The 24908-nt window shown below is 47.2% G+C and overlaps 1 pseudogene; it reads left to right on the plus strand.

Annotated features, from left to right (window-relative positions):
- Positions 1-781: 781 nt before the first annotated feature.
- Positions 782-20897, plus strand: LOC123158294 (ABC transporter G family member 8-like; annotated as a pseudogene).
- Positions 20898-24908: the final 4011 nt, after the last annotated feature.

Raw genomic sequence — 24908 nt, forward strand, 5'->3', positions numbered from 1 at the left:
GGAATTCATTGCCCACCCACCACCCACTTCGTTGCCACTATCAATGATTTGACCGACGTGCTCGACTTCGACTCTAAAGACATCGACGGTGTGGACGACAATGTAGGAGAAGAACAGGAACCACCACCCACGGGGCGCTGGACAGCCACCTCCTCGTACGATATATATATGGTGGACACTCCAAAAGAAACCAATGGCGATGAGGCAATGGAGGATAACCCCTCAAGGAACAAGGCAAAGCATGGGCGTCATCGGCACCGCTCCAAGCCTCGCCACAGCAATACCGGCACAGGAGATGAAAACAATCCGGATGGTGCCGAAGAAGAATACAACCTAGGAATTTTTACTGGTTGGTAAAAGAGGAATTATAGAAACCGTTGGACATCTTGACATATGATGTTCTTAGCCACGGCTAGCTCCTGAAGCCACATGCACGGCTTGAGCTTGACTGAGCTATGGACGGAACAGGCGGGTGTGGCTTGCCAATGGACGAGCGGGCTGGCGTTTTTATAGCCGGTGTGAGAGTGCGGGAAGCGGTCATATAGAGAAAAATTCACTGTAGGTCACTAAACTTAAGGCGGTTGACAGTTTGGTATCACTATTTCAAAATACAAAACTACGGTCCAAGTACTTGCGTAAGGGGTTCATTTTGGTCCATTTGTATGTTTTCGTGTACGTATTTGCTGACTTGGCCAAGTGAGCGGCCGCCAGCCCGCTTTGACCGCGACGTAGTCGATTCTAGGGTGAATACTATTCGATACAGTTTTTTTACAAAAACGCCATGACCAGCTCCCTGTCTGTCTTCTTCCGCATGGTTGGATTCCTCAGGAACAGATTGACCTTCCTGTCGAGCCAACCCACGGTGGTGGTGCTGTCCATCCACCACGGAGATTCGCTCCTCCTCTCCGTCGTGGATTCGCTCCTCCTCCAATCCCGCGGCACCGTCCTCCACCACGGCTCACTCGCCTCCCTCGATGCTGCCCTCCTCTCACACGGCTTCGCCGTCCCCGCGCAGCTCAACCCGCTAGAGTACGCCCTCGAGGTCATCCACTAGATACCCCATCCCTCGCCCTCCTCCCCTGAACCCAAGTCAGCGCAAGATCTCACAACCAAGGCATCGGATTCGGACCGCCACAGGCCGGCCTTGTCGTGTACTTCGCTGTGCTCACGGATACATGAGTTCGTGGTTCTGTACAAGAGGGCGTGGAAGGTGGTGTATCGCAGCAAGCAGCTGCTATTGACCAACTTCCTCGAGGCTGTGATCGTTGGGACGCTGCTGGGCACCATCTACATCAACGCCGGATATGGCAAGGCCGGCGCACACAAGCGACTGGGGCTCTTCGCCTTCATGCTGACGTTCCTGCTCACCTCCACCATGGAGACGCTGCCAACGTTCATCACGGAGCGAGTAAATTGCTCAAAGCCACCACATTTGTGGCTAGGGTACTCCAAAACTACCATTTTTGCCAAAAATCATAAAAAACCACCAATTTTGTGGCAAGTGAGTCACAAAACGCACTGATTCAAAACTGACCAACGCTTAATAGCAAAACTGACAGGGTTGGCCCAACTGTCAGGCTGACTTGGCATGCACATCTGTACAATAAAGTGAGGTGGAAGGGGGCCCCACCTGTCATACTCCCATCTCTCCCCCGTTGACTCTGGCCCTGCCCCGACTCTTGGTGCCCGGTGAGGTAGGCATGCGATGGCGAGCAGCGCCGCTTCAGCTTCGGCAAGCGCCCCTCCCATCGAGGTAGCCATGCCGGCGGCACACAAACCCAGCAAGCCGTGCCCGGAGCCTGAGCTATCAAGCAGCGCCGCTCCAGCTCAGGTGGTGCTGTCGGTTCCCGCTGGATCTGGTGCCCGCAGTACGGCGGGGAAGACCCAGGCCGGCAATGGGCTCGAGCGCGGAAACAGTTGAGCACAAGCGCAAGGTGGCCTGGTCGGGGATTGGTAGATCTCTTCAGCCGGGGAGGGGAAGACATCCGTGGGTCGGGGACTGGTGGATCGCCGGCGGCCGTGAGTTTGCTCACCGGGCGGCACATCCGTCTTGGTGTCCGGGTTGCGACGGCAAGCAGAAGGGTTGAGACGGGGGCTAGGGGAGGTCGGAGCACTAGTAGAAAAGGGGGCAATGGTCCAGGCCGGGCCATCCCATTAGTCCCGGTTCAGTCTAGAACCGGGACCAATGTGGGCATTGGACCCGGTTCGTGAGCCCCGGGGGCCGGCCGGGCCACGTGGGCCATTGTCCCAGTTCGTCTGGACCTTTTCGTCCCAGTTGGAGGGACGAACTGGGACCAATGGTCCTCGCTCCTGGCCCACCACTATTGGTCCTGGTTGGAGGCATGAACCGGGACCAAAGGCTGCCCATTAGTCCCGGTTCATGCCACCAACCGGGACTAAAGGGTTGGTCCTCGTTGCGGCCAGAGGTTAGTCCACCTCGCCAACCGAAGGGGGCTCACACCGGTTTATAAGCCCCTCCCACTCTGCCTTGTTGAGCTCCTCTCAAAATGAAAATAGATGCCCTTATACAGGGAATTTGACCTAAATTCATACTGAATTTCTCTGAAGTTAGTAGAAATTTATTGTGAATTTAGGTTGAATTTTCTCTATAAGCGCATCTATGCTCATTTTTTTAGTAAAGTTAATCACAACTATTTTTTCTTCTATTTATTTCTAAGTAGTTTTTTATATAGTTTTTTTTCTTTTCTACTATATTTATTTTTTTCTTTTTAATTCTGAGTTGTAGTAAGTCATTAAAAATAAGCATCTATGCTCATTTTTTTAGTAAAGTTAATCACAACTATTTTTTCTTCTATTTATTTCTGAGTTGTAATAAGTCATTAAAAATAAGCATCTATGCTCATTTTTTTAGTAAAGTTAATCACAACTATTTTTTCTTCTATTTATTTCTGAGTTGTAATAAGTCATTAAAAATAAGCATCCATGCTCATTTTTTTAGTAAAGTTAATCACAACTATTTTTTCTTCTATTTATTTCTGAGTTGTAGTAAGTCATTAAAGATAAGCATCTATGCTCATTTTTTTTAGTAAAGTTAATCACAACTATTTTTTCTTCTATTTATTTCTGAGTTGTAATAAGTCATTAAAAATAAGCATTTATGCTCATTTTTTAGTAAAGTTAATCACAACTATTTTTTCTTCTATTTATTTCTGAGTAGTTTTTTATATAGTTTTTTTTCTTTTCTGCTATATTTATTTTTTTCTATTTTTTCCTGAGTTGTAATAAGTCATTAAAAATAAAAAAGAGGCGCAATGCTCGTTAATTAGCTTCAAGCCTTTCGGAATAGTGTAAACTGCACTACGCATAGCTCCGTGCAGTCTACCCTAATCCTAAAGGCTTGAAGCTCACCAACGTGCAGGTGAGCATTGAGCCTCTTCTTCATCGTCTCTGCACTCAGGGCTTATAAACCGCTGCGAGTGCCTCTCGCTTGGCGAGGTGGGACTAATTAAAAACGGCTGCAGAAAGAATCAACTAAAAAACAGCTGCAGAAAATAAATAAGTAATTAGACAGGTGCATTGGTACCGGTTGGTGGCTCCAACCGGTACCAATGCCCCTCTTTAGTCCCGGTTGGTGGCACCAACCGGGACCAATGCCCCTCTTTTGTCCCAGTTGGAGCCACCAACCGGGACAAAAGGTCTTTGTTTCCCGTCCTTTGGGCTGCTGAAAAGAGGCCTTTGGTCCCGGTTGGTGGCAACAACCGGGACTAAAGGGGTATTAGTCCCGGTTTGGGTCACGAACCGGGACCAAAGCCTTTGCTATATAAGTAGCACTTAGGAAAATTTCAGAACCGCGCATCCCCACTTCGATCTCTCCTCCTCCTCTCCAGACGCCGCCGTCCCCTGCCGCCCCGACGCCGTCGCCGCCCCGCCCCACCCCGACGCCGTCGCCGCCCCGCCCCGCCCCGACGCCGCCGTCCCCTGCCGCCTCGGCCCGCGCCATCGCCGCCCCGCCCCGCCCCGACGCCGCCGTCCCCTGCCGCCCCGGCCCGCTCCGTCGCCGCCCCGCCCTGCCGCCCCGACGCCGCCGTCCGCCCAGCCCCGCGCCGCGCCGTACCTCGCCGTCGCCGTCGCCGTGAGCAACTTTTTATGATTTTTGTTAGATTTTGTTAGATTTTTTAGATTTTTTTGTAGTTCCTAGATTTTTTTGTTAGATTAGATGTGTAGTTCATAGTATGTTAATTTAGATTGTGTAATTAATTTGTTCATATTGTGTTAGATTTTTTTCTGTTACTAGATTTTTTTGGTGATGTTATTGTTGAATATGCATGTTTGTATGTTCATATATATGCAAAGATCGAATATGTCAAATTTTTATGATTTTTTTCTGTTCATAATTTTGTTCATAGAATTTTAATGATTTTTTTGTTCATAGTATTTAGAAAAAGGAAAAAATAAGAAGAGAAAGTGTTTAATATAATTAGTTAGAAAAATACTAGTATATTTTTAGTAAGTACTATTTTATTTTATTTATAGTAAGTGCTTCATATATAGTTGAACTAGCTAGTTGATTTAATAAACTACTTTATTTTACTATATATAGAAGTAGTTTGTTTTTAATAAGTACTACTTTATTTATTTATAGTAAGTGCTTAGTAGTTGAACTAGCTAGTTGATTTAATTAATAAGACTACTTTATTTAACTATATATAGAAGTAGTTCCCGCATCGACGTTAGCGATGCCTATCCCGCATCCTCGTCGTCGTCGACTCGGCGGTGGAGGCTTGTTTGATCAGGGCCATGTTCGGGACTGGGCTCCGCCGGGCTGGTATTGGGAGGTGCTACCTTTCGGGGGACGTAGGTTGTTGAGGAGGCAACCCGTTGTTGACCCGATTCTTGTTTGGTGGTGGTCGCGTGGGCCAGTGATGGTGCTGAGGCTTCCGGACACCGCGGAGGTGGTACGTCACCGTGTCAGCGAGGAGGACGAGCACGTCCGTCGCTACATGGTTACATTGGAGGGCAGGTTCGACAATACCTGGCAGGTTCTTCAGGGATCTCACTGGAGCTATGATCCTGTGATGGTTCCTTATCTTTGGGTGTCCACTGCCCGCGACGATACCCGTCGGGCGCTACGATTCTAGTTGTATTAGTGATGCTATATTAGTGATAATATTCGACGATGTACGGACACCAAGAAATGATGTACTTTTGCTTATAATTATTGAATGCATGCTAATTTGAATACTCCTTTATTTTATGATTTGGTTTTGCTTATTTTATGATTTGGTTTTGCTTATTGAATGGTCATATTGGATAAGTTCTCCTTCATTCCCGTGTGCTAGACAATTTGGTGTAATAATGCACTCGGGAATGAAAGGAGGAGCTACGTACATCACCGATAGTCAACCCGTGATTAATAATAATGATCTAGTTTAATATTTGAATTATGAACATAGGCCGGAAATGCCGTACTCGGACGACGAAAACCGCCCAGGGGAGTGTGACTGGTGCCACGACGACCAAGGTATGTGCCACAGGTTCATTTAGCTGGACGAAGATCGGCACTTCAGCATTAAGCTCGAGAAGACCTTCGATGTTCATACGGTACGCAACGATGACAATAGTTTTTTTTCGTAATTAAGCACGACTTCAACTATTTTAACGTGTATTTTTCATCTTTTCCAATTCGAATAGCTTATCCCATGCTATGCAAGACGCTATGTCTTGGAGAGGATGGCTTTTGAAGACCATGAAAGTATGGAAACCAAAAAATTATCCTAAGTACCCATCATGATGTGGATTTTCAAGTAAAGTTGTACAATGCTGAGAGTGTAACCCATTTTGGTTGCAAAAATTAGGAAGCACTTTGCAAGATGTATGGTTTTGATGAGGGTATGCTTGTCACCATGGATCTTGGTGATCCTACAATCGAGCAAGAGAGACCTTCAATTTGGGTCCTTGTGGATACACCTCCAATTCTTCCTCCATGTGAGCTTAACATAGTTATTAAGTAATTTATATTGTTTATTTCAAAATAGTTGACAACTTATTTCCATTGACAGCTTATTTTCATTCTTCAAAGAATGTGCGGAAGATGGTAGACAGAACCTACTATACCGAAGGCTCCGAATTAACTTATCAGGAGAAAAATCATCTGGTCGCATTTTGCACTAATCTTGAGAATTACAATATCTACAATCAAACTCCTCAACATTATGGTCAATACGTGCCAGTAGTGCACGTGTTGAACTACGGTAACTACCATGGAGATGCCCTGGTAAGATTTTTTACTATTACGACATCCGTGCATCTTTTTGCACACTTCTAAAACTAGTACATCATTGCTAACTATGAATTTATTACTATGTTTTTCAACAGATAATCCCGAATGATTGTGTGCCTCATCTGATGTATACGCACGGTACCCTTCATGTTTTGAACATACAACCAGGTCTTCCTACGAATCTCAACTGTCCATACCGGGTTTCTAAAAGAAGTGAAGACATGACAATCAAAGAATGGAAAAAAATGTATGGACAGTCGTAAGGAGCTTCTTGGAAGCAAAAGGCAGCGAAGGGCAAGAATTGGAGACAGGATGATCGCCATTCTTCATAATGAAGAGTCAGGGTCTATATTGTTTTATGCTATTTTACCTTAAGGGTGTTTAGGTCCTACCTGATACTGATGATCATGTGCTAAGAACAATTATGTAGGGTTGGGTTCGATGACTATGAGGATGATGATCGTATGACTTATTATTAATAACGAGTAGAAGTTGTATGATGATGCATGATTAGTAGGACTTGTTATTATATATGATGGTGTATGATGCATGAGTTATTATATCAGCGGGTGAAATGGACATAGCAGCAGCGTTGGTAAACCAAGAACGAAGATATAAGAGAGGACACTTCTCTCTATTAGCTAGCTAATAACAACCTAAAAATAACCCCCAAAACCCCTAAAGCAGCCACTTTTTTAAAAAAAAAGAAAAACATGGACTTTTGGTCCCGGTTGGTGCCACCAACCGGGACCAAATGCCCCCCTGACTGGGCTCGGCGCACCGGCCACGTGAAGGCACATCTGTCCCGGTTCGTGTTTGAACCGGGACTAAAGGGTGGAGATATTAGTAACGACCCATTAGTCCCAGTTAATGAACCGGGACTAAAGGCCCTTACGAACCGGAACAAATGCCCCCTTTTCTACTAGTGGGGACGCGTGGATCGCCGGCGATCGGGGCCAGGGGTGGCCTAGCTAGCAGAGTACGGATCTCACGGAGCACAAGCCCGACTCAGCCTGACTCAGTATGTCTGCGTGGCTTTCTTTTTTGCCAGCTCAGTCTGACAGATGGGCTAGCCCTATCAGTTTTGCTATTAAGCGCTGCTCAGTTCCGAATCAGTGCACTTTGTGATTCACTTGCCACAAAAGTGATGGTTTTTTGTGATTTTTGGACAAAACGGTAGTTTTGAAGTACTCTAACCACAAATGTGGTGGCTTTGAGCAATTTACTCTCATGGAGCGGCTGATCGTGCTCGCTGAGACGGCGGCAGGTCTGTACCGGCTGTCCACCCATGCCACCGCGGCGGCACGATGGTGTTCCTCCCGTACCTCCTGGCGGTGGCGTTGCTCTACTCCTCGTGCGTCTACTTCCCCGTCGGCCTCTGCCCGTCGCCGGCGGCATTCGCAGTGTTTGTGCTGGCGGTGTGGGCGGTGGTGCTCATGGCCAACTCCTTCGTACTGTTCATAAGCTCGTTCGTGCCGGAGCCAAGTGCCGGGCAACTGGGAGCCGTCAGACATCCATGTCGCCTTCACGGCCCTAGTCTCTGCGAACGAAGCTGCTCCCAGCGCGCCACTGGCAGCCACGGCCTCCTCTTGAAGGCGCCTTCTTGCTCGCAGCTCCTCGCCGGCGTTGTATTTGTACGCGTCAGAGCGCCGTTGGATCGCATCTGTCAGCGAGTTGACCCGCACCTTGAACTCGTCGTACTCCCACTTCACCTTCTGCCTCTCACGGATGAAGTCCAGCCACACCTTGTTCTTGAGGAAATCCCGCTTCTGGCCGAAGTATGACTCTGGGCAGCGCGGCTCGACGCCGTGCTTCCGGCAGAACTGCACCCACGTGCGCGCGAAGCTGGCGGTCTCGGCGAGCGCGTCGAAGGTGAGGAGCGCGCCGCTATCATCGCAGAGGTAGTAGGCGAGCTTCTTGACCGGGTAGTCGGCGGCGAGGATGGAGAGGATGGTGTTCGCGGTGACAAGCGGCGGCTCTTCTCCGGGTTAGCGCTGGAGACGAAAACGTCAATGTCGGGGAGGTCGGAGCGGCCCTTGGGGTTGCGTGCGGTGGGCAACTCGAAGCGGTCGGCGGCGGCTCCTTCTTCTCCATGCATGCGTTCACACACACTCGTATACGCACTACGTAGTGTAGTAAAGGGAGGAGAAGAAATTCATGGATTGATCAATGGTCACCTCTTGGATCTGGACGCTCTCCGGCTGAGCACGACCCAGTAGAGCACCCGGTAGAGGAGGAAAAATCCAAACAGCACCTGCACTCCCGTCCACCGCTCCTCCGCCGTGAGGCCCCTCGCCGCCAGCACGTCGCGCCCCATCTCCGAGCACTCCTCTCCGGCGCCGGCCACCCCGAAGCACCGGTTCGCCGCGCACGAGTACTCGTTGGCGAGCATGGCGTCCAGCGTGTGCTTGTAGGGAGAGGCGTAATGCATGAACACCCAGTACGCCGGCGCCCCTCCTCCTCAGCTGCGGGCGCGTCCGTGGACGCGGACGCCGTGGTCCTGTCCGGCGTGGGCGGGATGTGCACGGTGTAGTGCACGAACTCGGCGCTCGCGTCGGCACCGTCCCTCGACGCGTACCGGCTCTCCCCCGCTCCGGCGCACCGGCGAGACCTGCAGCATCGTGGTGGAGGAGCCGATGGAGTACCTGGGCACGGGACTGGTGAGGCCGGACCCCCTCCTCACGACCCCATCCCCGGGGCTCCCGCAGCCAGCACCCTTCCCTCTCATCGGCGACATGATCACCGTCACCGGCGAGCCCGCCGGCAATGACAGGCGCCGCGACATCCCTCCACCGGTTCACCCCCGCCTCCTCCAAATCAGCTCAAAACTCCAGACGATCAAGAACCAACAGCAAGCAGGGCAATCAGCAGCTCTAACTGATTCCTCGTGCTCAAAGAAGAGAAAAGAAGTGTAGTCACGGCGTTTTTGCAAAAAAAAAAACGATCGAGTAGTATACACCCTAGGATCGGCTAAGTGGCGGTTAAAGCGAGCTGGCGGCCACTGACTCGGCCAAGTCAGCAAATATGTATACGAAATCGTATAAGTGGACCAAAGTGAATCCTTGCGCAAATACTTGGACCGTAGTTTGGGTATTTTGAAGCAGTGGTACAAATCTGTCACCCGGCTCAAGTTTGATGATTACAGTGAATTTTTCTCGGTCATATAAATCTGACTGTGTAGGTACTGCACCGTCGAATCCGATGCCGATCGTCGTGCACGAGAGCGTGTGGCGCTATTGAGGTCGTGGGCGATCAGGGCACAGCTCTACTGTTTACGCCCGTACCTTAGTGCATCCATGGTCATTGAATGTTATTGCTGCCTGATGGCAGCACCACGTACCATGCTGTACCTGGATGGTTACAAGTCTCGCTGGACTTCTCGATGTGGATGCACATATGAACGGCGTACGTGCAGTCGTGCATCCTTGGATTTAAAATATTTTTCGGAGTGTGACACACACTTACGGCGCAGAAAATCAAATACCATTTCTGCTTATAATTTGAGAGGGGGAGGCAGATAGGCACCGGGGAATAACAAGGTCGCTATTCAGAACGAAAAGACGATGCATGTCTTGTTGTGCGCACGTGCCCTACCGCTCATGGCATCGCCGGGTGGTCGCGGTCGACGTACCATTTCAGGATAGACAATGCCACGTGCCCGCAGATGGTCGTCCGCCCGTCGAGAATTTCTGTGCACCCGGGTTAACGGCGTCACGGGCCAAGCCGCCCAGAGTAGCATGGCGGGCACATGTATGACCGGTCGTGTTAATCAATCCGCTGCCGCGCGCCTTTCCATGGAGGCATGCGTACGAACGTAGATGCCCTCGCCAATTTATATCGTTTCGATGATAGACATGTTCCTGTTCTGGAATTGTGCCATCCACCTCTCCACTTTAACAACTCTTACTGATCTTTGTTATAAGAAAAGGGCAATGCCAACAAGTCTTTTTTTCACCGCTATCCTATTCTGTCACTCATTCCCTGGACGAGCACGGTTCACTTCCGTTCGCTTAATGATGACGTGGCCGTGACATCCGTGTCCCGCTACATGATCACCGAGTCCGTCCTCACCTTCGAGCTCGTCCAGATGCAACCGGTGCTAACACTACTAGGGAAAAGGCTAGCAGCAGCGCGGGTTTTAGATGTATCAGTAGCGCGGGGATAGGCGCTACTAATAAGGCGCTACAACTAACACATAGCAGTAGCGCTTGCTCACCGGCGCTACTGCTACACAAGTGTAGTAGCAGCGCTGTTAGCGGAAGCTCGCTACTGCTAGTAGCTCTAGCGCGCTTTGCCTGGACGCACTACTGCTATCACGGCGCTGCTGCTAACTTTTATACACTCGCCACTGCTAATTTAAGTAGTTTTTTGTTTTTTTGGCATATTTGTTTTGTATTTGAACAGCCTTTATAGAAGAATCTTTAGCACATAGAAATGTCATCATGATACACATACAAATGCCTGCGAGACCACAAATGTAATCATAGCATGTACATACAAATAGTCTCATCATAATCATCATCCAACACAGCGGTATCTTGTCATCATCTCGAAAATAGCGATACATGCATGTCTCGAATACTTGCAACTACAACAACGTCATCCATCTAAACAAAGGTATACGCAAGAAGAGCTATCACTATGAGTGAGAGCGGAACTATGCAGTACATGAGGTGGCGGTTACGAGTCCTCTCTCGCGCTAGCGTGAACCTCAAGTAACTAGCTTCTCCTTCTTGTCTGCTTTTGAAGCCTTTATGGCTGGCGCCCGTGAACCCATTCACTTGCGCCTGACACTCATGCCACTCGTTGTACACCCCCGGAACCTTCCCTTTGTACACGACATAGCAATTCCATCTCGCCATCAAGAAACTAGGTACCTGTTAGAGATGCATGTTCATGAAGAGGATGTACAATCATATATATGCAACAAAATATACTAGAGCAACACCGAAAAAGAAAGGGTTAGCAACTAGATGCAACATACAGTATGCAAATTAATTAACTAGAGGTACGCAGGTCATCGTACGCAAACTAACAAAGTAGCGTTACGCAAGTTCGGCAGGGACCGTGGACATCACAAAGTTTCATCGCTACAAAAAGTATACAAGTTCAACCGACACATATCATCATCATCGGCATCATAAATCACTAGAAGTTCCATCCTTCCATATCATCGAGGATGAACCCTAGCTTCTTGAACGGCGTGAGGTCTAGACGTTGCATGCCTATGCGAGTTCGGACGTCAGCTCGCGATATAGGGCCGTGGTGGAACATCCCCTTCTCATCGACGACTTCTTTCATGATGATCGTCGCAATGTCGCTTTGGATGCGAAAGAAGTCATCTCTAAGTTTATAATCCGCTTCTCCATGAGATTCTAGCCACTTGTGGATATGATCATCATTTCTGCTTTCATGCGAAGCTTTTGGTGATCCGTGTTGAACTGAATCATGAGATGGACGATGTAGAATCCATCCTTCTTGCTTGGTTTTGGGACATGGATGCAGGAGAAGTTAGTTTTATGCGCGAAACCCATCTTCTTGTTCCTTTGTTTCCTGATCTGCACGTGGCCACCTCTAAAGCTGAAGCCTTGGAGAGCATCATCTAGAATATTCATTATGTGGGTGTAGTCTTTTTTCTCGTAGTCTCTGGAAGGGTCAAAATACACGGCGTGGGAGACTTGCGGGTAAAGAACGATAAGGACGGCGCGCCCGTTGCTGCGGGGAAAAGACACCTCAAATTATTCCCCATATGAGAGAGAAGGAATGATTGAAATGTACGAAAGGGTTGTCCGGAACTGACTTACTTTGGATGATAAGGCACGAGGACAATTTCCCGGTCCTTATTCTGTACCATGAAGTTTTGGAGGTACTCCCTAGCAGTTTCACGCTCAAAGTCGCCGAGACTCAAGAAAGACTCGTGCATGTAGTACGGATCCGCCACACAGATTTGCGAGACTTCTTCACTCTTCATGACGGAGCTCATATGTAGCGCAAAAAGGCGGACGATTGTAAAATCGAGCCGCCTTGTTAGAAACATCTCAAAGATATGGTCAAACCGCAGGAAGAACACCTCCGCGGGCCGTGTGTCGACGTAGCACTTCCCCTCAGGCACACGAGCCGCGTATGTCGGATATCCTGGATCCTTTGAGGCTAGTAGGCTTTTCTCAGTCGACAGCACATGGTCGTGCAGTCTCCTGAGATCCCCTGATAGTGCCTCCAGCGGTTTCGGCGGTAGCATCGGCTCGCCCGTGAGATGGAACATGACCGCACCTTTCACGGGTACACGCTCTTCAGAATGCATCGTCTGGCTGCTATGTGCTCTGGCTTGTTTGGAGGCAGTTATCTTCCCCGATCTCTTCCTCTCCTTTTTCTTGGGCACACCTTCCAGACCCTTCCTTAACCCCTGCCCCAGTGTTCCCGGGCTAAGTACTGTACGACCCTCGCGCCCGGCTAGTTGAGCCTGTGTTGAGGCGGCATCTTCAGGCGTGTCCTGTGAGGATTTCATGAAGAGAGACTTTTTGCAATCCTGCTACGACCCTGCCCGGGCATATCATCCATATCCTCATTAGCAAGCTGATAGCCTGATTCGTCATATGGTTGACTCATCATATCTATGTCACAGTCATACGCGTTTGTATTGAGGAAATCCATAGGGTCGACCTCCGTCTCATCATCCATTCTCTGTTCTACAGGAGAAATTACATCAGCCAGTACTATTGCACCCCCTTCATCATGTCGTCCGCCGCTCTCACCCGGCACTACAGGAGCTGGTAATTGCGTAGGCGGGGTGGTGGTCTCCGCACATGCTTGTTGATGTGTGGTTATTGGTGTGCTCTCGGCCGGCTCCAGACGAATAAGATTCTTCGGCCATAGCAGCACCCAACCCTTGCAGCTTCCAATCCGCGGCGGGGTCTCGTCGTCCGCTCCCACATGCTGTACTGGAGGAGGCAAATCCTCGTGCCCCGATTTCACACTGGTCAAGCTAACCCTGAAGTGCCCAGCGGGGATCGGCTGGTTGTGGAACGTGGGTTGCGAGGGGTCCATTATCATCCCCTTTCCCACGTCCACCTTCTGGCCTTTGATCAAGTAGAGTATGGTGCACGGGGTTTCTTTCGCCTGCAAACACATATGTCTGTGGCGTAAAACAACCGAAAGGCAACAAAAATGGAATATTATATATATATATATATGTTGGTGCGACATGTAATTACCGTGACGGCGTCGAGCTCAGCCAAAGACGAAGGCCCACCTAGCGCGCCTGAGAATGTGGACGGGCTGCTATGAGCGGGAGCGGCTGCGAGAGGAGGCCCGGTTGCGTGAGCAAGTGATGGTGCGATGGTGTTGTTGTTCATGGAGTTGCTCCCGACGAAACTGGGCAACGGGAAATCATGTACCGTCTTGTCTGGATTTTCCTTCGTCCAGTTGATGATAACTGGAACCAAGTTAGTAGCAAAATCATTTCTGCAGGCAGTTACAGCTGCATTGACTGCCTGCTGTAGCAACTCATATTTGTCCTCGGCTGCTTTTTTCGCGTCCTCAGCTGCTTTTTTCTCGACCGCAAGCTTCACCTTCGCGTCGATGTCCGCCTGACTAAACTTCTTTTTCTGCTTCTTGGCCTCCGGGCCCTCGTTGTAAAACACCTTCCACGTGGCGCCGTCTCCAGCGCCGTGCACACGACCATATTGCGGCCGCTGGCCCAAAGGGAGTCCCTTAAGTTCGTTCAAGGCCCGGTTGAGAGGGGTGTCCCACTTGGGCCTCATCGGAGAAGTAGGGCTTTCGGCTGCAAGCTGGTGTTGCTTCTCCAGTAGTCTAATCAATTTCCTCGTGATCTTGTCCGTGTAAAAAACCTTTTTCTCCTTGTCCCACTTGTAGCGGGCCCTGATGAAGTCACGCTCCAAGGGGTTGGTGAACTTCGCGAAGGGGTCTGGGAGACCCGCGGCTTCACGTTCCGCGTCCTCCTTATCCCATATGGGCCTTTTACCGAGGTAGCCACGGCTTCCGAGGCGATGCTTCCCCGTGTTCCTTTGCTGAAGGCTCTTGAATTTCGCAGCCTTAGCCTTGGCTGCCTCGGTAGCGCAAGTGTCCTTGAACTTTTCGAACTCCTCTTCCGTAAGTGTCGGATTTTCCTCCAGAATCTTGGACAGGGGTTCATCAGCCTCAATAGCTCGTTTCACCCTCCCTTTCCAGGAGGCCAAATCATTGCTGAACATGCCCATGGCGTGATTGTTAATCTTTTTCATCTTCGGATCATCCCACGGTTGTTCTATGTTATCATCCCGGTCGGGGAACTTGAATCTCTTGTGCAACTTCGTTAGGAGCAACTGCGTCAAATGTTCTTTACTCCTTAAGTCATCGTCGTTGATGCTCGCGCATTCCTGTAGGATGCATCCTACTTGGTTCCCATAGCACTTGCGAGGTTCTTCCGGCTCTAACGGCTCAAACTTGCCAGTTGCCATCTTTGTGATCACAAGTCGTCCAATCCCTAGTTTGTTAGGTTTTCGGATCCTCTCCTTCTTATGATTCCTCTTTTCGGTAGAGGCATCGGGGCCGGTACCATCCCCGCCGGTATGTTCCCCGCCGGTACCTTACCCACCGGTCTCGGCGCCGCCATCGGTGCCAGCGCCGTCGGTGTCGATGTCGGCGTCAGTACCATCATCGAGGCCGACCTGCAAACCTTGCTTAGCAGTCAAATAGTCGAGGTACTCTTGTTCACCCTCATAATCCATCTCGTCTGCATCTTGGTTAGAAGGCCCAGTTTCTTCGTTGTTCGACATGTTTCCTATGATTAAGTGTCCTCATTTATTTCTAAAAGTATGAATAAATGAGAAATGACATAAAAAGAAATCTATGTGCCAGCACTCGATATGCCAACTATGTAGCACAAATCATGCCTCTATTCACGGGAAATTTCGGCATGACCTTTGCTAAAAATGGACATATCGAGCACCTGAAATTCACCGGAACGGAAATGAATCAACATTCCAGCGTAACAGAGGCCACTCAGATCATTTTCCAAACATGACATGTCCAAAATATAACATATCCACATATCACATGTCCAGTTCAAATTTGCATATAAATTTAGCTAATTTTGAAACCTAGCTAAATTCATAACTAAATAGATAACCTAATTAACAGACTTCCCTAACTAAAACCTAAGTAAATTAACCGAAGAACCCTAGCAGAGAGAGAGGGGGGGTTTACAGAGGGTGCAGGGGCGAGGAGGCAGGCCCGAAGACGGCCGAGGTTGGGAGGGGAGGAAGCAGAGGAGGTAGGTGAGGGGCGACGGGTCGGGGGCGAGCGCCGGTGCCGGGGTCGGGGGCGAGGGACGGGTCGGGGGTGAGCGCCGGGGTCGGGTCGGGGGCTAGCGCCTGGGTCAGGGGCGAGCGCCGGCGCCGGGGTCGGGGGCGAGCGACGGGGGAAGAGAGAGTGGGGATTTGGGGGGAAAAGGCGGGATGAAGCAGGGATAGTGAGAATTTTGGGTTAAGTGGACGTAGCAGCAGCGCGTATGGACAAAACGCGCTGCTACTACCTTCAGTAGCTGTAGCGGTTTATATGAAATGTGCTACTACTACCTTCAGTAGCTGTAGCGGTTTATACGAAATGCGCTGCTACTACTACTGCCAGTTTTCCTTTTTCTTTTCCTTTATTTTCTCCCACTTTTATTTCTCGAGAGCAGTGAACGAAGGGAGGGCGATATATATTGCATCATTTGACGGTTAAATATGTATGCAAAATAGGAACATTATATTACATCATTGGACCCATGCATAATAATGGCTAAGTGTGTATACAAAATAGGAACATATATATATATATATATATATATATATATATATATTACATCATTTGACCGATAACAAACGGTTCCTCAGCGCTGACGTTTTCGTTTTTGAGTCAGCTTCTTTCCCTTCTTGTTCGTCGAAGAATAATTGAGCCCCTCATTGTGACTTTGCCTTTTCCATGGAGTACGATTTTTCTTAGGTAATGTAGTATTGATTCTTCTTTTGACGTATACTTCATCATCATCGTCATCTTCCCTCATTGGGTTGCCGTACTGATCATAGTCTTCCTCGTTGGCGACTCCATCCATTCCAATGATGTTCCTTTTGCCTCTCCTCACGACAACACGACTGGGATTGCATGGGTCGGTTATGAAGAAGCATTGTGTCACATGCTTAGCGTGTACCCATGGCTCGTTTTTTGCGATAGCGTTCACGGTAGCGCTCTTGGCGTCGGGTATACTCATGGTAGTGAAAATCCGGTTTTCTCTTTCGACATTCTTTGCCCATCTGACACGGAACATCGTCGTGTTGTGTAGTCCAGAGTAGTCAAGCTCCCAGATCTCCTCGACCCTTCCATAAAATCATTCAGTTGCGCCGTTGTCGCTGCCGGTCATGCATTCCATCGTCACCCCTGAGTTCTGATCATCACTGTCCATATCTTTGGCCTCCGTGTAGAACGTGTATCCGTTGATATCATATGCCTGATAGGTTACGAGGTTGGGCGAGGGGCCATGTGCTAAGGCGTATATGAGCAATCCGTCCTTAGAGCCCTCCTCCGGGGGATTAACAATAATATGCTCTTTGAACCAATGCAGGAAAGTGGAGTTGTGCTCTCTAGTAACTTCGGCGTTCGTCCTGCATACCCCCGGTCATGATACTTCTTTGCGATAATTTCTTTGTGCAGTGCCACGAAAGGATCTACCTCGTCTAGGTGTTGTAGCACTACCAAGTTTGCTCTGTCAAAGTCGCTGCGTCAATCTGAGTATGCCACGTGCAGTTCCCTGCGACCGTTGCAGTGACCATCTCCTTCGAGCCTCCCATCGTGCTTGTTAACGGGCAAACCAACACTAACACTAGGCGACTGGTCTGCGCCATATAGAAAATTTTCACAGAAAGAGATGCACTCTTGTGCCAAATAACCCTGGACGATGCTTCCATCCGGACGGGACATGTTACGAACGAATCCTTTGATGATCCCATTCATCCTCTCAAACGGCATCATGTTGTGCAGGAATGACGGCCCCAGGTCTATTATGTCATCCACAATATGGACACACAGATGCACCATCACGTCAAAGAACGCGGGCGGGAAGTACATCTCAAGCTCATTCAGTATCACAACGATCTCTTCCTGTAGCCTTCGGAGCTGCTTCACACTGATCGACTTTCGAGAGATGACGTCGAAAAAGTTGCAGAGACCAATAAGCGTGTCACGGACGTGCTTGTCCATTATCCCTCTAAGGGCAACAGGTAGTATCTGCGTCATCATCACATGACAGTCATGAGACTTCATCCCGCTGAACCTTTTCTTGTCCGTGTCTAGATATCTGCTTATCTTGCCACAGTAACCGGAACTAACTTTGACTCCGGTAAGGCACTTAAAGAATTGATTGATCTCAGCCTGACTTAAGGTGAAGCAAGAAGGGGGGCAATAATCCTCTTTCTTTATTTTCTTGCCCTTCTTCTCCCGTGCCTCTGTCTCCGTCTCTGTCTCGTCTGACATTTTACGGGGCGGCATGTGCAGATCTTCCCTGATTTTCAAATCTTGCAAGTCTTTTCTTGCCTTCGGCCCATCCTTGGTCTTATCCGGCATGTTCATCAGTGTTGCGAGCAAGCTCTCAAGGACATTCTTACAGATATGCATTTGATCAAGGCAATGAGGTGTATCGAGTTTGTGCCAGTACTCCAAGTCCCAGAACACAGACCTCGTCTTCCATACCTTCAGCAGCGGCTCCGGCGCCTTTCTCATCGTCTTTCCCGGCGCGGGGCACTCCTTCCAGTTTTTCAACAGCTCATCGATTTCGGCACCGCTCCGCTTACGTGGAGGTCCTCGATGCTCAGCGTGACCATTGAATAGATCTCCACGGTTTCTCCACGGGTCGTCCTGTTCAAGCCATCTTCGATGCCCCATGTACACGATTTTCCCAGACCCGCCATCTTTCCTTGACGTTAGCTGCTGAGACGTCGTATCATCCATGCACCGCGTGCATCCGCAATATCCATGGCACACCTGGCCTGCCACATATCCGTAACCGAGATAGTCCTGCACTGTCGTGATCAGCGCGGCTCTCATGTTGAAATACTCACCTTTGCTGGCGTCCCATGTCTTGGCCGGTGTTTTCCATAACGTGTCTAACTCCTCTTGAAGTAGCCCCAGATACAAATTAATATTATTTCCTGGTTGTTTCGGCCCTTGAATAAGCATGCTCATGTGAATGTACTTCGATTTCATGCACAACCAGGGGGAGGTTGTACATCCATACAAACACGGGCCATGTGCTATGGTTGGTGTTCTGGTTGCCAAACGGATTCATGCCATCGGTACACGCGCCGAGCACGATGTTCCTTGCATCACATTCAAAATACCGATAGAAGCTGTTCAACGCTCTCCACTGGCTTCCATCCTTCACGTGTCTCAGCTTCGGATCATCTCCATCGTCGGGCTTCTTCCTCTCCGCGTGCCAGCGCATTAGCTTTGCTTCCTTGGGATCTACAAAATACCTCTGGAGACGGGGAGTGATCGGTAAGTACCATACAACTTTCTGGGGACATTTCTTCCCGGCCTTCTTGTATCGAGAAGCATTGCACACCGGACAGCTTGTTTTTTCCGCGTGCTCCTTCCGATAAATTATGCAATCGTTGATGCATGCATGGTATCTAACGTGTGGCAGATCAAGAGGGCACACGATCTTCTTGGCCTCATCAACACTAGTAGGACATAGATTACCCGCGGGAAGAACATCCTTTAGGTACTTGAGATGCTCATCGAGGCTAGTGTCGGTCCATTTGTTTTTAGCCTTCGTCTTCAGGAGTTGGAGCGTGAAACTCAAGCGGGTCACCTCAGGATTGCAACCATCATACAATGGAGTGTTCGAGTCTACCACCAGTTGCTCCAGCTTAGCCTCCTCTCTAGAAGCAGCTCTCTCAGTACTCGTCTCCTTGCGAAGCAATGCTTGAACATGAGGGTCCCGCACGATTGAACTTAGTACCGACGAACTCTGCTGCGTGGAGTCCATGTCGTTCTCTCCGCCGCCATGTCCGGCCCCTTCTCCTCCGCCATGTCCGGCCCCTTCTCCGCCGCCATGTCCGGCCTCTTCCCCGCCGCCATTATCGATCATCTCTTCGTCTTGCCCCGTGTCATCATTGCCTGCCCCGTCGGCATCCTCAACATCGTCATCCTCATCTTCAATTATCCACCGAGTATAGCCATCCATGAAACCAGTCATGAGCAGGTGCGCTTCGACACGACCATCGTCATGGGGGTCGAGCCAAACTATTCCTTTGCATTTTCGACACGGACATAAAACCTCTGTCCGGTTATTTTCTTTCATGTCCTGCACCGCCGACCGCAACCACCTGTCCACCATCGTTCCACTGACCATCGTCAACTCTGCACGGTAATAATAAACAAATTGATTATAAAAATGCATGCATGCATCAAAGTCATACAAAAATTCGGCATGACCTTCCCTAAAAATAGGACATATATGGATCTAGAGTTTGCCCGGAATTCGCCGAAACGGAAATAAATCGACATTTCGGCAAAACATAGGCAACTCAAAAGCACAATTTGGCGTCAACTCATGCCACACACACAATTTCCACAAACATATCACACACACATAAACATATTTCCATTTTGCAAAAGCATGAAATTTTCATGACCTCTATCTCGAGATCGAGCACACGGTGGAGATGATGTTGTAGGGAGATCAAAAGTGCACAAAGCTCTTCTTGACAAAGATAGATCTAGTTAGGGGGCAAATAGGTCACTTAACTAAATCCTACATCTACCTAGCTACCTAATTTGGGAGGAGACAACTTCAACTAGTGGAGGGGAAAGGAAAAAAGAGAAAGGAGATGCATTAATGGAGGTGGTGTAGTTAGGTAGGAGTAATGAAGAGAGAGAAAGGTGGATAGAAGAGAGAGAGTAATGGGGGAGAAGTATTGAGGAAGAAGAAGAGTGAGAGTGGGAGGATGTGGGGGAGGTAGGGGAAAGGGAAGAGAGGAGGGGGAGGGGGAGGGACGGGTGGGAAAAAGGTGGTGGGTTGGTGCGGATTAGCAGTAGCGTGGGAGCTAAAACGCATTGCTGCTAAGGAATTAGCAGCAACGCGCTTTGGGCGATGGCGCTACTACTAACAGGGACAAAAAAGTGTGCCAATTTGAAATTTAGCAGCAGCGATCTCAGAAAAAGCGCGCTACTACTACATATGTAGCAGTAGCGTCGTTCGCGCCACCGCGCTACTGCTAAATGGAGTTAGGTGGACACCGCCGGTCGATATTTCTAGCAGCGCGGTTTACACCGAGCGCGCTACTGCTAAAAACTTATCAGTAGTGAGTTTCCCGCACACGCGCTACTACTAATTAGCAGCAGCGCTCCTTTTTGAGCCACGCTGCTGCTAAGTTTCTGTCTATAGGCTTTTCCCTAGTAGTGTAAGCCAGCTTTGGTGTAGCTCCATTTACACCATCCTCTCCACACGTTGATCCACTTTCGTGCACACCACCACAGCATGGTAGATCATACTGCCGGAGTTCTAGTGAGATTTGTGTGCTTAAACATGTGTGCATATTGTTTTGAGTAGCAGTAAAATGTGATGTTGCTTGTATGTAATCTTAATGTCTCGCGTGTTTTTGTTTAAGTCTTTTTTTGATTCTTTCTTTGGGTGTTCGGTGTCACCTTATTTCCTCTTATGTGCTCCCATAGCCGTGAATATCTAGTAATTGTTCCTAGACAGTAATAGTGATTAACCTCTTTATGTAATATCTATACGTATGCTCATTTCTTAGAGTCAAGATCTGGTGTACCCATTTTTTGTCCCGATTTCTATGTTTTCTAGATGGATTTCTTTGTTACTTGATCATGTAATATCAACAAGGACATTCCTTCGCATATTGGAAGCCTATTTTTTTTCTATTTCGATGTATGTTAAAATCCTATGAATCAATGAGAACCAGTTATCATACCAATGGAAACAACAAGTGACGAGGCTATGCAATTTTTTTAATACACACAAAAAGGTCAAATACACATCAAATGCCATTCATCTGACATCATTCTTTGCTTTATTTAATTATTTCTCCATTATGAAAATGGTCTTACACTTAAGGCCTAGGTACTTGCCGCGGGTGGAGGTGGTAGCTTTATTTCCGGAACACGATAACCTGCAAAATTTCATTCTTCACATCATAATGATGAACATGAGAAATTATATACAGTGTAAATATATATATATTTGTGTGGGTTTGTGTGTTTGTGTGTGCGCACGCAAATATGGCAATATACCAACCCGCACAGTGAGTGTCTATGTGCAACCCATTGCCGCATACATGTGTAGCCATGGCAAACTTGGCTAGACTGAGCAAAGTCAGTTCGTGAGCGGTGAAGCGATCATAGACGCAGTGGATGTCTTTTGCATCTCTTATTGTATTGCAACATGCGCTATGGAGTGGCGGGTACTGGTCACCAAGTTTCTTTTCGATGTGATGCCAACAGTCTCGCATCACCTTTTTTTATCAAGGAGGCAGTGATCTATACTGTTGGCTTCTCGTGCATGGAGCGAACAAGAAGAAAGAGCCACAATGACTAGGAAGCATAACACTCCAGCTACTTTTGCGTTGTTCATGTTCTATGTTGTGTAGCACTATTGGTATGTGTTTATGCAGGACTTCTGTGCCACTCAGTCTCTATATATAGTGGTCATAGTGAAGTTTTTAGACTCCATTCGCTCATCAATCGCTTAATTGGACTCTTTTAACTAACTGAGAGATATATGACTTGGATATGTTATAATTTAATGTTTGCACATCTAGATCTTGTATAAAGTTGTTGGCAATGGATGTGGATGCAACCCATTAATTATTGGCAATGGAGTAGTTAATTTCGAACTCTTAACAGATATGTGTACATAAGTTGGGTATGTTGATAATTAATGTAGGGACATGTGTGGTCCTTGTAGTATCACATCGATGGTAAAGGATACTTCTAATTAAATATAGCTAGGTGCATCCATTTCTTGTATCAAATTGATGGTAGCGGATATGTAGATAAGCCTATTTATTTGTCTATCTATCTATATCTCTATCTCTATCACTATCTCTATCTCCATCTCTATCTATCTATCTATCTATCTATCTATCTATCTATCTATCTATCTCTATGTCTATCTCTATCTCCATCTCCATCTATCTATCTATCTATCTATCTATCTATCTATCTATCTATCTATATATCTATATCTATATCTATATCTATCTCTATCTCTATCTCTATCTCTATCTCTATCTATCTATCTATATATCCATCTATCTATGTCTATATCTATCTGATACTAATAACGGACTCCCTACATATTAAAACTTCAATCAGTGAAAACAAGAAATAGAAACCAGTGATTTTAGTTGGCCTGAATTACTACGATTATGATTTATTAATAAATCCCTTGGATATTTCAATTGAAAAATATAACTTGGATCTCAATCAGGAAAAAAAGTAAAAGATATGATGCAATCTAAACAACCGTTCAAATTTGACACGGTAGCTGAGAAGTCATGCAATTGTCAAAATCATGACCGTGTTTCTTTGTGACTAACCTAGATACGACCTGATTCGTATATCTCCAGCCAATTTGCAGTCCATTGATTATTCCATTGCCATCTCATGGCCTTGGCTTGGAGGAACTATGCCACATGATAAAGCAGTCCCGATGTAATCTCCCTGACCTTCTCAGCATTCGCCACGCCTGTTCCTAGCCATGGATATCTGCCGGCACCAACCAGCACACAAACTGTAAGTAGAAAAAGACGATCGAGAGTTATGGTTATAGGGATTTAGACATAGTTTTCTTATCTTTTAGATCCGCTGAGGATGTTGTTACAGTGATGGAACATACGTCTGGCTACCTATATGCTCAACACGGGGTGGTGCATATTTGATTCCATCAATAATTTAACGCACTAACCGACATGGAATCTTTCTTTCTTTTTCTTTTTTACATCCTCCGCTAGTTCTTGAAATCTTCTAAATATGTCATGTTCAGTTGGTCACTGTTTGTTCATAGAGTTCTTTCATGATCAGTAGAAAGTTGATGTGTGTTGACATTGGCATTGGCGGCCCAAAATAAGGATATGAATATGTTGCATTAAACTTCTCTCCTTGCCATCGATCCTCATATTTGCGCCTTGGGGGTGATCTTGGTTTCTTTGCATGATTTGGCTGATAAGCATTCTTGTCTTCACTCTTCTTTTGGTATTTATCGAATAGTTCAGCGAAGGTGATTTTTAATCTCTTACACTTGCGCTTATTTTGGCCTTTGTTTTCTTTTCGTTTGCTTCGATCATTGGAGTTTCTTGTTGCCCCACAGTCCTTAGCGTTTTCATTGTAGCTTCAATAGAATTTTCACCCTCAAGAATATTATCATTGAGCTCTTAAAAGATTTTCCTACCTGAAAGCTTAATCCCATTTTCTGCAGTTTTTCCTTCTCTTGTTTAAATAGACCAGCATGAAGCAGCCGATGCAAAAACTATTTACCATCAGAACCAATCAGAATAGACTGGTCATCTCTTGGTGTCTCAACAAATTTGAACCGTCCTTATCAATGGCCGATTTAACTATTTGATGAAACATATTGCAATCCTCGAAATTATGTTTGAACGAATGATCTAATCTACATCACATTCGTCCTTGGTTTGATGGCTTGACGTGGTGATCAAGAATTCTAATGTAATTATTTTTCAGCAACAACTCAAATATTTGATCAACATGCTTGAATTGAAATTAAACCTTTTATTTTCTAGACGATCTTGTTGTGAGAATGGCTTTAGAGGTAAGCACAAGAATGGTTCAGATTTGGAATCTCCCCATTCGGCTATGAATTTTCTTTTGCATTATTTTTCCGGTGTGATTGGATAACATATTATACTAGCATCGGTTTTCTCAAAAGAATCTAAACTTGACATTATGTTTCTAAAAAAAAATAGTTAGAACACACATGTCTCAATTGAGACGAAAAGCATGCCAAGTAAGAAATAAGGACTTGATATGAACTTTAGATAAAGCAATAGGGAAAGCCTTGGCTGTAACAATAAGTCACTCTCGGTCTTTATAAATGGCGCAATATGTTGACCGATATGCTCTATAACAATTTTATCGCTTACAAGTAAATTACCCTTCTTCACTGGTCTTTCAAAATTACTTATTAGGATTTTTTCTGATAGATGCATCAACAATAAAGTTGTGACCAAATATGAAAGCAAGTAAATTACTTGATAGACATACCTCTTCAAATTTGTTGGGAGAGCATGACGGTGGTGTGACTTGAACAATATCTTGCTCCGTATTTGGATGGCTCCCCAATGCCTTTTCATCATATTCTTTATTCTTGATTCCGTGCATTATTACATCGAAGATCTTTGTCAGCCAAGCTTTTTCGGCTACTTGTTCTTGTCCTCGAGGCTTGTCAATTTCTACGGCACAGAACTCATACGGCAGGAAGTAGGTTCCATTAACTTCAAAAAAATCAGGCACGACTGTTTTCCTATGCTTGCCATGACCTTTCTCAATAATGCATGCCTATTTGGATTTGATTGATTCAGAATATACACTACTTGATTCGGGGTTTTCAACCAAAGCATTTTCATGTTACGAATCATCCTTATTTTCATTG

Source organism: Triticum aestivum, chromosome 7B, assembly GCF_018294505.1.
Source record: "Triticum aestivum cultivar Chinese Spring chromosome 7B, IWGSC CS RefSeq v2.1, whole genome shotgun sequence".
NCBI lineage: Eukaryota > Viridiplantae > Streptophyta > Magnoliopsida > Poales > Poaceae > Triticum > Triticum aestivum.